The following is a 16,087-nucleotide window of genomic DNA, read 5'->3' as shown; positions in this document are numbered from 1 at the left end:
AATGAAAGTCAGGAGTTCCTTGGGCTTATTCGGAAAAGAGATTTCAAGATTGTGGACCAATTGGGTCAAACACCATCCAAGATCTCAGTCCTATCACTGATCTTGAGCTCAGAGGCTCATCGAGCAACTTTGATGGAGGTACTTAACGCTGCTCAAGTATGCAAGATATCACTGTTGACCAGTTCGACGAGGTAGTTTCAAATATTATTGCCATCCGTTACCTGGGATTCAATGATGCTGAGCTACCAATTGGAGGAACTTGCCATGATAAAGCATTACATATTTATGTTACTTTCATGGGCATTCTTCTGTCTAGAGTCCTCGTAGATACCAATTTCTCACTCAACGTAATTCCAAAGAACATGTTGAGCCAACTATTGGTTGAAGGAGCATAAATGAGAGCTAATGCATTAATTCTAAGAGTTTTCAATGGTTCCAGAAGACAAGTGATCAGTAAGGTTGATTTACCAATTCGGGTTGGATAACATCTGTTCATTATCACATTCCAAGTGATGGACATTAATCCCACATACATCTGTTTACATAGGAGACCATGGATTCATGATATTGGGGTTGTAATGTCTATGCTGCACTAGAAATTGAAATTCATGGTGGAAGAAAAGTTGGATCACCTCCGGTGAGGAAGACCTGCTTATAAGCAAGTTATCATGATTTCGATACGTTGAAGATGACAAAGATGCAATAAAGGTCCCCTTTCATTTCTTGGAGTTTGAAGATGTCAGTACCATTACATATAATCTCGATAAGGTGCCGAAAGTGATCATGTCTTCATTAAAGTGTGCTAAAGAAACCCTTGAAAAAGGTAATCCAATTGGGTGGGGACGAGTACTAGACCTCACTGAGAAGAATAACCGGTTTGGTATTGGTTATAAGCCATCATCAAGTATGCTCAATCCTGAAGGTCAGAAGAAATTATGCCATATTAAGGAAGTGTTCAACAGTGTTGTGTTCCAAGATGACGACCTTGTAGCAGTTATAGAAGATGCAAGTGGAGAAATTCCAAGCATCGTGCATCGATGTCCACCTGGCTTCATGTGGAATAACTGGACGACTTTAGTGGTTCCTGTAGTTTTTTTAGTGACAAAGTAATGCGTTTTTATTTTCCCAATCCCTTGTCCCCACCCGAGACAAGAGGATAGCTTACTTTTATTTACTTTTCCACAAGAATAATTCTAAAAAAAAATCCCATAAACATGCAAAAATAATGATCTCATTGATAACAACATGACTACAGTCCCCCGTAACTCTAGGCTCCTGATTAACCGCGCTGAAGACAATGGTGAGGAAGATTGTGAACTTCCAGCTGAACTAGCCAGACTCATTGAGCAAGAACAAAAAGAGATTCAGTCGCACCAAGAGCCAATAAAGGTCATCAATATGGGAACTGAAGAAGCCAGAAAAGAGGTGAAGGTTGGGGCATCTCTTAAGAAACATGTGCATACGGAGTTGATCAAGTTACTACAAGAATATGTGAACGTATTTGCTCGGTCATATGAAGATATGCTCAGTTTAGACACTAACATCGTTAAGCATCACTTACCATTTAAACCTGATTGTTCGCCTGTCAAGAAAAAGCTCAGAAGGATAAGGTCATACATGGCACTCAAGAACATAGAAAAAGTTAATAAAAAGTTTGATGTTGGCTTCTTAGCTATAAATGAGTATCCTCAAAGGGTCGCGAATATAGTATTAATCCTGAAAAAGGATGGTAAAGTCAGAATGTGTGTGGACTACATAGACCTCAATAAAGCAATCCCGGAGGATGATTTTCCTTTACCTCATATTGACGTCTTAATTAAAAACACCGCTCAGTTATCTGTCTTCCCATTCATGGATGGCTTCTCCGAGTACAATCAGATAAAGATGTCTCCTGATGACATGGAAAAGACTACCTTTATCACCCCGTGGGGAATCTTCTGCTACAAAGTCATGCCTTTCAGTTTGAAAAATGCAGAGGCAACCTATTAAAGAGCCATGGTAACCTTCTTTCATGATATGATACATAAAGAGATAGAGGTTTACGTGGACGACATGATTTCCAAGTCCAGAACTAAAAATGAACATCTTGACCATATGAGGAAATGTTTGATAGACTTGGGAAGTATAAGCAATGAATGAACCCTACAAAGTGCACCTTTGGGGTTAGATCTGGTAAACTACTGGGATTCATCATCAGTTAACGGGGCATTAAAGTTGACCTTGAAAAAGTTCGAGCTATTAAAGATATGCCACCTTCTAAAACTAAAAAGAAAGTTTGAGGCTTTCTGGGTAGACTAAACTACATTTCGAGATTCATCTCTCACCTAACGGCTACCTGTGAGCCAATCTTCAAATTGTTGAGAAAGAATCAAATGATTGAGTGGAATGACGATTTCCAAGTGGCATTCGACAAAATAAAGAAATACTTACAAGAACCACTGATACTAGTACCACTAGTTCCAAGTAGACCACTGATAATGCGTGTCACAACACTAAATGAATCAATGGGTTGTGTACTTGGTGAGTACGATTACATAGGCAGAAAAGAGCATGTCATCTATTATCTAAGCAATAGATTCACTGATTGTAAGACTAGATACTCACTTTTGGATAAGACTTGCTACGCTCTGGCATGGGCTGCTCGACACTTAAGGCAATACATGGTCTTCCATACTACTTTATTGATATCCAAAATGGATCTAATTAAGTACATATTTGAGAAGCATGTTGTCACTGGAAGAATAACTCGTTAGAAAATGTTGTTGACTAAATATGATATCCAATATGTTACCTAGAAGGCAATCAAAGGGAGCATGCTAGTAGGTCATCAATATGCTCCTTATGCGCATATTATGCAAAATTTTCTAATCATGGTGGGATGTTTTCTAATCTTGGTCCTCTATATGCTCCTCAAGGAAATGAGTACGCTAATAAGAATTTCCCTTATGCTAGTCTGAATAAGCCTGCTGCTGATTACCAATTGTTGGAGGAACGAATCAGGGCTATAGAAGGATTCTCCTCCTATGGAATTGATGCCAAAGAATTGTGTTTAGTACCCAATGTTATGTTCCCTAAAAAATTCAAGGTTCCCGCCCTTCATAAGTATAAGGGTTTAACTTGTTCAAAATGCTACATAACCATGTACTGCAGAAAAACGACCTCTTACATTGATAATGATGCTTTATTGGTTCTTTGCTTCTAATACAACTTGTTAGCAGCTTCCCTAGATTGGCATATGGGGTTGGAACGTAGTAAGATTCAGACTTGGAAAGATATCTTTGATGGCTTCCTAGAGCAATATAAGTAAAACCTCAATATGGCCCTAACTAGACTACATCTGTAAAACCAAGCTCAGAGAAGTAATGAAACCTTCAAGGAATGTGCACAACATTTGAGGGAAATGTCGGGTCGTGTTTGAACACCTTTATCTGACTCTGAACTCATAGACATTTTCATGAGTACGCTCCAAGGTACGTATTTTGAAAATATGGTTGGAAGCATGTCATCTAACTTCTCAAATTTGGTCACAATTGGTGAACTTTTAGAGAACGAATTGAAAACGGGAAGGATTATAGGTTTTGCAGATAATCAGGCAGGCTCTAAGAGGCATCAAGGTAACTTTACCAAAAAAAAGGGAGAGAATAGTGTTGTAATAGATAATGTTCATCCCTAATATCAGGCACCCATGGCTTCCATTCCGTATTATCCTTTCTCGTATGTTTCCGCAGCTCAGTATCAGCAACCTCCATTTCAGTATCAAACATCACCTGAGTAACAACAATCTCCTCTGGCTCATACTCCACAGAATTAACAACCTGCACAAAATAATCTGAGTTAAAGGCAAGGACAAAATAGACAATGGAGCAACAATCAAGAGAGAAGACGTCCTCATTTCGATAAAATTCCAGTTTCTTACACCCACTTGTTTTCTTACCTTGTTCATAGTGGGGTAATTGTGCCTAAAGAGATACCACCTGCTTCTTTTCTCTATCATCCCAAGCATAACCCTAATGCTTCATGCTCCTTCCACGTAGAGTATATATGGTATTCTACAGAAGATTGTGTTATTTTCAAGATTAAAGTTTAGGAACTTGTTAATAAAATGCTATAGTCTTTTTTTGAAGAACAATTGAATGTAAAGACGGATCCTTTACCTAGCCATGGTGGGTCAGCGATTAATTCAATTGAGGAGGTAGACTGTACATAAGTAATAAAAAAGGTCGCTAAGGTCAAAACCCCAATGTTAATCATTATGAAAAGACTACAAGATTATGGTATCTTGAGAGATTTGTAAAATGATTGTGGTGTTTGTCAAATGGAACATGATCAGCGTGACGAATTGAGGGATTATGTACAAAGTTTGATGAACCAAGGTGTGATCCAGTTCACCAAAGTAGAAGTCAGTGAAGAAGTATCTACAATTGAACCAATTACTATTGTTTAGAAACGGAAGCAAAAACATGCTCCTATGAAGAAGTTAATGCAACCTATAAATGTCTGTGTTCCAGGGCCTTTCCTCTTCCAAATCACTAAGGTTATGCCTTGGAGGTACGAACCTACTTCCTATGTGGGAAAGAAGGCCATACAATTCTTTGATTTAGAAGTTGTCAACATAGCAAGAACTAGAGGAATGACCAGGAGAGTTCGTGTGTTCTCTCCAAAATATACAACAAATTAAAGTGAACATGTAACTACTCTTCACAAGGAGAAAAATATAATAGCAGCCTCTCCCTAAGAGGAGGGGGCATCAACATACATTCCTCGCAAAATGGTTGCCTCAGTTGCTCCACCTAAGGCAAAGGATGTTATAAACAAACAAGAAGAGGCCACTCTTTCTAAGGGGAAAGAAGTAGTGGACTTAGAAGCCCAACCCTAGCCTCATCAAAGGAATCCCTCATGCTTATTCGGAAAAGCAATTTCAAGATTATAGACCAATTGGGTCAAACACCATTCAATATCTCAGGCTTATTCGTTCAAATCTTTAGAATACAAGGTTGATTGAACTTCTTCAAAGGTCATAAACTCTCTTCTATACAAGAGGGTTTATTTGAAGTGAGCATGTGATATGGGAAAAGCACACAACAACAATAGTGCTTGATCTTCATCCTCGATCTTGATATCGATATTTTCAAGATCAAGAGTCAACTTGTAGAACATATCCAACTGCTCATCTAGAACTTTGTCTTCACTTATCTTTAATGAATACAGAGCTTGCTTCAGGTAGAGGCGATCGACCAACGATTTGGTCATGTACAAAATTTCGAGTTTCACCCATAACACTGACGCCATCATCTCATTTGAAACCTATCGAAGAACCTTATCATCAAGGCTTAATAAGATGGCACTACGGGCTTTCTCTACCATAGTCATTTTTTCTTTGTCCGTTAACGCAACGTCCATGGCTTTGGCTCCCTTAAACGCTTCTAAACAACCCTGGTGAACCAGTAGGGCTTTCATCTTCAAGCGCCACATACTGAAATCGTTCACTCCGGTGAACTTTTCAATCTCATACTTTATTAACGACATCTTCTCCATGCTCACCGCACCAATTTGTTATGAAAACGATACATGAATAACAAAGTATAATCTATTTCTTGATCGAAAAGAAACCCACGAGGGTAGAAAAAAGGGAAGCAAGAAGAACATAACAAGTTGGTTATAAACATTTATTCTTTACTTTCTCTTTGAAACAATATTACAAGTGTTACAGAATAGCAAATAACCTCTCTCACCCTTAATTAGGATTTGCATTATGCAATGATGAGAGACTAGTATTCTATTTATAATAAAACTAACACACTAAACTAATGAGATTTTACAAACAGGCCCATTACACAAGCTAAATTAGAGAATAAACTAACTTAAATAATTGGGCATAACAAATAAGCCTAATTCGACATGCTAAAAATCCTATCATACTTTGACTACAACATGTGAACAAACTTTGACATCATGCTAATGATCTTATCGAACTGTGAAACAAGAAGCTATCGTTTGACCATACTAGGGTTTGATCCAATATCTCAGACTTTGATTACTTGTGAACACTGATATGATAAAGACAAGTTATTTGTGTTTTATTTTTTAGCCAGTTAGCCAAAAAGCCAACCATGAAAAATAGCATCCCTTGTTTGAAAACCCCTTTAAGCCTAATTATCCCATTTTTTTATAACTCGTTACAATCCTAAAAGTGAAAAACAATGGTATCACATTATTCAAAGGGTTGAAGGAGTATTATTTAGAGTTGTGTGAGGTTGAGTTATTATAATTGTCATCCTTCAAAAGTTGGCAGAAAAGAAAAAATAGAAAGAAAAGAAAAAGAAAAAAAACTGAAAAAAGAAAAGAAGGATGACAACACATATTTCTTCTGGAAAAAAAATGAAAAAAATTAGAAAAGGAAAGAGAAATAGCTGCAAGGTTGTTATTTGAAATTGAATAAAGTTTTTGATAGTTCAACTCTCGCAGTTTCTTTCAATTTTTTTGACCATTTGAATTTTATCCTAGTACCCCTTAGAATTTATCTCACCCTTACCTTGGTTAAGTTACAACCCACATAAAGTCCTTTTGATCATTGTGTGCATGTATTCAATTATGGATGTCAGAGTCTTTTCAAGTTTATGGTAGTGCTAATTTTCATGATATGCATTGAGTGTAGACAGTAACCTAAACACTTGGGAGTTGAGAGAATTTTATCCCGTGAGGATCATGCTGCTTATGATGTACTCTTTGGTAAACTGTCTTCTTACTTGCTTTAACTGTCACTAAAATTTACTCACTAACACCATATTCCTTGAAGCTTAGAATGATAGTCTTACTAACACCCTTGTGATCTTGAAAACCTCTAAAATTGCATGTTCTTGTTTTTCTGTTTTGAATTTTGAATTTAGAGTTTTGTTCGGAGTGCAAAAGTTTAAGTATGGGAATTTGATCAGTGTACTTTAATACATTATCTTTTAGTTTGTGCTAAGACTTTTATCCGACTTCTCATTTTATTTTAACTGCTTTAAATAGGTTTTTGAATGTTAAGTTGAGTTCTACTTATTTTCTCAATAAGTACTTATTTTCTGAATAAACAATTATTTACACTTTCTCGTTGTGCAGAATATAACTTGAGCTACAAGAATCAAATTGACACATTCAAATATGTGTTGGAAAACTGGGAGGATAAGATACACGTTTTGTGTTGAATTCAGAAGCAAATTCAGAGTTTATAAGAGTTTCATAATTCGTTTTCAGTTCAGACTTAAGAAATTACTTAGTTTTTGGACCGATTTTGTATTTTTTTCGGGTCGGTGGCTATTAGACCCGATTTCCCTTGCTCTATTTAAACAAATTAGTAGTTTTCAATTTCATAATTCAGCATTCATGAAATAAGAAATAGGTATTACGAATGGAAATTCCACTTTGTTTTTATAAATTTTAGTTTAATTTCAATTTCTTTTCAATTCTTCTTATAAACTCATTTTCTTAATTCGACTGCTTTTGTTTGCTTAATTTAATTATTTCCTATAGGATAGTGTTGATTAAATTCGATTATTTGTATGATCATTAACTATAATCAAGTTAGCATAGCTTTTTCTTTATCACGTTTGATAAAGTCATGTTTGCTTAATTCGGGATTGCTTAAATCTGTTTGCTTAATTTGGAAATTAGGAACATACGTCATATAATACCAATTGCGCTTATTAGTGGGTATTGTAATCGAGTATGATCGAATCTGCTTAGGAAATTGGAATGATAATAATTGATGATAAGTCAAATCATCGATACAGTAAATTAACTTATTTATCAATTTTGCTTTTACCTTAATCATCTTTGATTTCATTTCTGAACCTTCAAAATCCCCCTCTTTCATTCGGTTGGTTAAATCAATTTGAGAGTCCTTGTGATATGACTCAAGTGTCGCTTTCTTTATACTACGTCTTTTTAAACTCGTTTTTGACCCGTGTACGACAACAGATCAAGAGCTCACATTTTGTGGGTGAAAAAGTATGTTAGAAAGGACATCTATTTATAGGCTAGAGGTTGGCACAAAAAAGGAAATTTTTTGTGGCCATAACTAATGAGCCAGTTGATTGGCATCATTCATCAATCATTTAGTTAGCCTGAAAGTAATTGATTAGAAAAATAAAAAAGAAAAGAAAAGATATACAGTCGTTAACATTAATTAAGGCACTATCCTAATCGATTATGGCGCATTTTTAGAAATATTTTTTTAGGAAAACTGAGTTATAAAAATCGTTTGTGTGTGTGTGTGTATGTTTGTGCGTGTGTGTCTATGTATATGATTAGTCATAAAAATTTATGAGGAATCCCTTAATTTTTTATAGTATTCACTCAGACGTATTACGATGAGCTTTTACACACTTCAAAACTTGTCAAATACTTAAAACTTGGGTACACTTGCTTGGGCTTTACTTGGTGATGAGGCTTGACTTATCTTCTATTTAGATGCCATTATTAGATGATCAAGCTTGTCAACCATACTTAGTCTGATTGCATATTTAACCACTTTATACTTGACTTTAGGGTTTCATTAATCAAGGCAGATATATATGTCATCATCAAAAGCATATTCATCTTCAAGACTTCTTTGAACACTAACCTGCAAAATATGGTTCCACATTCTCCCCATTTTTTTATGATAATGCATCTCTCAGGGATGTGGTAAACGAAACAAGCAAATATGTTTGTAGTGGTAAGTTCCCCCTCAATTGATTACAAAGTATACTCTACTCTCCTTGAGAGTATACTTCTCCCTCTTTTTTGAAGTAAAAAACGCGGAAAAAGATGAATTTCAAAAAATTTAAATATGCAAATATATTGGAAAATAAACATTTAGGAAAGGAAAAACATTATTCTTTTATTAATTAAAAATTGCTAGGATTTCAAAGTACAAGGGAAAATTGCAGAATTAAAATGTTACGGAAAGCGAGAAATAACGAAATGAAAAATAACAAAAAGAGAAAGAAAACATCCTAAGACACATAAGTGATTCTATTCATTTCCATAAACATCATCATCCATTATGATGATTTTCTTGATCTTCTCAATATCTTGGCCTAACTTCTGACATATCTGCCAAACTTTGTCAATCTTTGTGTCTGCCACTTCCCCTGAATCTTCTTCTTCCTTGATTATTGAGTCATCTTGTATTTCCCCATGTTTGACGAGAAGTTTTATTTCTCTGAGCGTAATATATGTGATTATATGGTTTATTGAATTCATCCATGGAAACGATTCATGATATTATACTCTTTCCAAAAGGTATAATTCGAGTATAAATAGCTATGGTTTCATATTTTAAAATACACATCTTTATAACAATTCAATATTCACATCTTTATCAAATTTTCATCTAAGTTCCTTGAGCCAAAATCATTATGAAACTTTCTGCATAAAATTTCATTGCATCATTTAAAGTTTCATTGACAATTTCTAAGAACTTAAGTAATATATTTTGTGAATTATTTACTTGAAAGGGAAGATCAATACTCATAACTAATATAAGTGTAAATCTTCATTACTTATTCAAAATTATATTATGTTCACTAAGTGTTAGTGTTCATTGTTCATAAGTGAAAGTGATGTTCTTTCTCTTAGTTGTTGTAAATCAAAAGGTTATGTGCCTTTGTGATTAGTGTTAGATAGTTAAATGAGTCAAGCTAATCGACTGTAATATATCTAACATAGTGAAATATCTCACAGGGTAGGAGGTGACTAAATTACTCTTGTTTGGAAAGAGGAACCATGATATATCGTTTGTGTTCTTTATTTTATGCACTTGCTTTCTTCATTTTAACGTTTCAGAATGCAGTCCAAAAAAAGAATCCCTGACTTGTATAAAAGATTTGTACACTTGACCAATCACTTAATCGCTCTTGGTAAGACTTTTACTAACGATGAACTTAATCTTAAAGTACTTATATCTTTAACTAGGGAATGTCAACCAAATGTGACAATGATATCTGAAAAGAAGAGTCTATCCACTATGTCATCTGCATCTTTGCTCGGAAAACTTCAAGAGCATGCGATTAAAATTGGAAGAATAGAAAAGCATGGGATCCAAGAGAATAAATCCAAAGGTATTGCTTTAAAAGTTGATTAAAGGGAAGAATTAGATGAAGATGCTCCAGATGAAGATGGGAACTTCATGCTACTTGTAAAAAGGTTAGGACAATTTTTCAATAATGATAAATCCTTAAACTTTGCAAAAAGAGAGAAATATTCCATGAAGAAAGAAGCTTCTGCATTAACACAAAATTTCACTTGCTTTGAATGTGGAAATCAAGGACACATGAAAGAGGATTGTCCAAGACTTGCCAAGAAAAGTGGTCATAAAAGACGTAAGGAGTCAAAGTCCAAAAAGGTCTATATTTCACGGGATGATAATGAAGTAAGTTCATCATCTGTTTGGAAAGCGGAGAAAGCTCTAATTTTGCATTGATGACATCACACCATTTTGATGGTGAGGAATGTGAGGTTAGTAATGAAAAACTTTCTTGTGATAATGAAGCACAATGAGCAATAGATGAGTGTAAAATTCAATACAAAATAATGCCAACTCAAAAGAAACAACTTTTATCTCTTGAAGAAAATATTGACACTATGCAAATGGACTTTGATAAAGAAAAAATAAATTATTTTTATAAAGAAAAACATAACTCTACATGCAATGAGTGTAATTCACTTTATTTTCAAATTGTCCAATTAAAAAGATTTATTGAAAGATATGAAAAATGACAAATTGGATTTGAAATTGTTCTTAGTAAAAAAAGATATTCCAATGATAAAATTGGATTTGGTTATTCAAAATTTGAAAAATCAAGTCCTAGTAAAACCATCATTTTTAAGGCAAGTGGCCAATCCAATAAATAGAAAGTGAATAAAGTACAAAGTTTTCATCATCATCCTAAGAAAAGATTTGATAGAAAAAATCTTATGTTCATAGATATCAAAGCCATTTTGTTCCTAAATGTTTTTATTCTGGTTTAATAGGTCATACACCTAATTCTCGTTATATAAGAAATTTTAGTGTTGCAAGTGGTTATTATGTATGGATCAAGAATTGAATTAATTATCAAGGACCAAAGGCACGTTGGCTACCCAACAAATCCTAATTTTTTTTGTACGTTTACTTGAAGACCACTACAAATATATGGTATCTTGATAGGAGATGTTTTAAGCATATGACAGGAGATATAAACAAACTTTCATCTCTAATCCTAAATACCGAGGGATATGTCATTTATGGGGACAACAAAGGAAAAATAGCACCACCTTTGACAACTATTGAAGATGTACTTTATGTAGAAGGACTAAATCATAATCTTCTTAGCATAAGCAAAATTAGTGACAAAGGATTCAAAATCAAGTTCATCAAAGATGAATGCTTAATTGAAGATGAAGCCATACATGAGGTAAAATTTATGGGTAAAAGAGTTAATAATATTTTCTTGATTTCTTTAGATGATTTATCTTTGAAAATAAAGTGTCCTATGGTTAGAAATAATGACTCATGGCTTTGGCACAAGAGAGTAGCCCATATTCATATGGAACATTTAAACAAACTAGTCAAACATGAACTTGTCATTAGTTTACCAAAGATGAAATTTGTCAAAGATAGATTATGTGATGCATATAAAAAAGGGAAGGAAACTAAATCAACTTTCAAGCCAAATAATGTGGTAACAACTACAAGGTCACCTCAATTTTTGCACATGGACTTGTTTGGTCCATCAAGAACAAGAATCTTTAGAGGTAATGTATGCCTTAGTTATTGTCGATGACTTTTCTAGACTTTCTTGGGCACTTTTTCTAGTGCAGAAAAGTGACCATTTCAAGGTATTTAAGAAGTATGCAAAACAAGTAAAAAATGAAAAATCACTAAAGATTGCATGAATTAGAAGTGATCACGGCGGAGAGTTCTAAAATGCCTCATTTGAAGAGTTTTTTTGAAGAAAATGATATCTTTCATAACTTTTCAGCACCAAGGATACCTCAACAAAATGGAGTAGTTGAAAGGAAAAATAGATCTCTAGTTAAACTTGCAAGAACCACGCTAAGTGACTCAACTATTGAAGAATCATTGCATGTATCTTTTGATAAACCTAACCTCTATAACGAGGATATAGTTGTTAATATTTTAGTACCTATGGAAGACATTTCTAAAAATGACAAGGTTGATCAATCAGAACATACAGATGAAAATTTTCAACAAGAGCAAAATCAAAGTGACCTTCCTCAAGAATAGAGAACTCATTATGATTATCCAATATACAAAGTTATTAGTGACATTAGAAAAGGAGTTTCAACAAGACTAAATATCAAGGATGCTTACTTGAATATGACATTGGTTTCTCAAATAGAACCTTCAAAGATTAATGAAGCCTTAAAATACAACCAATGGATACTTTCTATTAAATAAGAATTAAATCAATTTGAAAGAAACTAAGTTTGGGAACTTGTTCATAGGGAAAGTGGTAAATGTAACACCCCGTTTTTTATTAGATATTTTATTATATTTTAATTGTTTGAATTATGGATTTTGATGATTTATTTTATGGTTGGGTGTTGGCGGAGTATGTATCCTTGAGTTAGGGATATGGAGGGGTGATAGAAGTAAGTAGAATAATATAGAATTGTCTTGATAATTAAAAATAATGTTTTATTTATTTTTATTATATTAATTAGTGAAGATAGAATAATTGGACCAAATATGAGAAATTGAGAAAGTTAATGGAAAGAAGGAATATGAGATAATTAAGTTTGGGCCAAGTTGGTGATTTGGAAAAGTTTACCCCAAAAATAAAGAATATGAGAAACCTAGGTTTAGGGAGATTTTCACAATAAGTGACATTTGAGAAAAAAGAGAAAAGAGAGAATATGAAATTTGATCAAGGGAAGAGAGTGAATGTTTCAATTTAGAATTTTTGCAAGGAATTCAAGTAAGGATGGGAACTTGTTCCAATAGGAATGGGTATGGTAGAAGGGTAGAATGGAGGAACATTTAACCTCCTTTGGGTTGGATGTTTTGATTCATAATTTTGAATTTGGATGCTATGATTATTGCTATATGATGATTATATGATGAATTTCGTGTCTCTTATGTGCGTGCATATTTCAATTTTTATGATTGAACATATATTCACCATTGTTGTAATTTCGAAAGTTTTAGGCAAAATCTTAAAATTGCGATTAAATGATTTAATTATGTTAAAACCGTAAATTAACTTTAGATATTTAAAGTATTGCATGGGTTGTAATTTTTTAAGCGTTTTTTCTTTTTATGGAATCGAAATCGGAGGTCCGAAAGGCCTCCAACGATGAAAACCACAGAAAATTCTGCATTCTGTCAGTCACGATCGCGCTCAGCGCGAGAGCCTTTTTTTGTGTTTTTCGATCGAAATCGTTTTAGCCATAACCTTTGATCTGTAAGTCCAAATCGAGTTTCGTTTGAAGTGTTGGATATATGAAACAGAGGGCTATAACTTTGTTTCAGGGATAAAATAATTTTGGTGATTATTTTATGAATGTTTTTGGGGTTGAAGAAGATGAAAGTTATGTTGAAAATTTTAGAAAACAACAACTTTTTAGTAACGCCTTTGTGTACAGTTTTGATCATAACTTTCAACTCGTGAATCATTTTTGGGTTGTGGTTTGAAGCATTAGAAAGCTGAATCTTAGAGATATAAAGTGATGGTGATAAGTGAATTATTTAATTATTATTCCTATGCCTACTGTGTTGGTGAAGTTATTGTTCATACGTTCGATTAATGAATTGTTGACATATCCCGACGATTTTGGTCATAACTTTTATTTCGTAAGTCCGATTTTGATGCCGTTTGAAGCGTTAGAAAGCTAACGCTCATACCTGTAACATGTTAGTGATTGTTGATATGTTTTAATAATATTCACATGCTTACTATATTAATAAATGTATTGATTTATACATTTGGTTGATGAATCGTTGCATTGTTGTAATATCATGGTGTGATAATTATGTTGTTATGTCGATGATGTTAAGATGTTGACGACTTGTTGCCGTTTATTGATATTATTCATGTGCTAATATGAATTGGTTATTGCATGATGAATTATGTGATGCATAAATGATGAGATGTGTGTGGGGATCCTTTAGGTGAACCTTGTTGTGTTAATGCATGTTATTTGAGAGTCATGCATCTTGGTGTACGGGCTTCGGTCCAATTTTGGTGAGCCTCGATTATATGGTGATGGATCAGGTGCGAGTAACTAATTATTATTATGGGGTATTAGTGAAGCGCTATTTATGTTGATGCTAATGAGTTTTTGTGAGCCTCGATCCCATTGTGATGGATCAGGTGCGAGTAGCTAATTCCTATTATGGGGGATTACTGAAGCGTTACCTATGGTGATGGTAGCGATTTTGGTATGCTCCGGTTCCAAGAGGGAATCAATCTTATGGTGGGGATCAAGGAGTGAGATGAACCTGAGTGTTCATATTTGGTATCATGTGCATGTCGAGTCGGTGTTGAGTACATTACATAACTGTTGCATTTGTATTGGTTGTTGTTGATGTATTGTTGGATGAGATGTTATTGCATATGATGTTAATGATAATTTAGATATGGTTTTATATGATGTTGATGATAATTGAGATGTTGTCGTGTATGGTGTCGATTATGATTTGGATGTAAGAATGTGATATATTGTTGTGCATGATTGTGTAGATGTTGTACTCTATTCTTCATTCTATATCGTTATTATTGAAATTAATTCTCACCCCTTTTATTTGAATGATGTCTTTATATGGACCTCATGCAGACACTCAAGAGTAGTATTGTTGAAGTAAGTGGAAGGTAGCTCTTGGATTACTTCTTTATTTTTACGCTTTTGCTAGTGGTACCTTGCTTTTATCATGTAACATCGGGTTGGGTTAAACACTTATTTTATTCCTTATGTCTGATTATGTTAAAGTTATAAGACTAGTTTTGTTGTTGAAGATTCTTAAGATGTTGAGTTGATTGATTACAACTCTCTTATTTTGTTATTACAATTGAAGTTGAAACTAGATGTTATTACTTGCTTTATCTTCCCTAATTGTGATGATAATTCTGTTGCGATGATACTTTAAAATGGAAGTGAGCGTGTAGTGACAAGTTATGAATGTCTTATTTTATCAATATATAATACCGATCAGATGAGAAGGATGTCGGGTAAACATCCCAGGTATGATTCATATAAGTTGAAATTTACTGTTGAAACCCGTGTTATAGAGCAGGTCATGTGTCTTACGAAGGTGTGACACCCTACGTGACTTTATTTTATATTTAATTTACGCGATAAATTATGTGCGGGGTTTAGGGTGTTACAGTAAACACATCATAGGTGTCAATCAGATGTTTAAGAACAAACTTAATTAGAATGACATAATTGTTCAAAATAAAGCATGACTGGTGGCTCAAGGATATTATCAAGAAGAAGGAATTGAATTTGAAGAAAATTCATCTTTGTTTGCAAGGTTAGAAGCTATTCTTTTATTACTTACTTAAGCTTGTTCATTAAATTTCCAATTATTTAAAAAGGATGTCAAGAGTGTAATACCTTATTTCTCTGAATCAACATTTAATAAAATAATTCAATATAACTCAACAAATTGAGTGTCATGCATGCTTCACCATAGTATAAAAGAACCACAATTAAACCATTTAAAATAAGCAGCGGAAAACTAATAAGTTTAACATATAAATCTCAACAACAATAAACGAGAAAGTGGTTCAACAATCCCCAAAAGAAATAAGACATACAACAAAATAAAATATAGAATAACTCATTCTCTAGTATTACATATCAGAGTGACTCCACTAAGACCTAAACAATAAATAACTAAAGAGGCACATCACCATACTTTAGCATCAAGCATCTATTCTTGTACCTGCTCATATATACCCCCAAAGAGCACAAACGCAACAACTGTAACACCCCAGCTTAATTTATGTATTTATTTATTAGGTGTTTATTTTAATTAATCATTATTTGGTGTGATAATTAATTAAATACGTTTTCTGGTGATTATTTGAATTATTTGAATATATGTGTTATTTGA

This window comes from Lathyrus oleraceus, chromosome 6 (genome assembly GCF_024323335.1).
Source record: "Lathyrus oleraceus cultivar Zhongwan6 chromosome 6, CAAS_Psat_ZW6_1.0, whole genome shotgun sequence".
Lineage (NCBI taxonomy): Eukaryota > Viridiplantae > Streptophyta > Magnoliopsida > Fabales > Fabaceae > Lathyrus > Lathyrus oleraceus.
Note: the sequence above shows the minus strand (reverse complement) of the source record.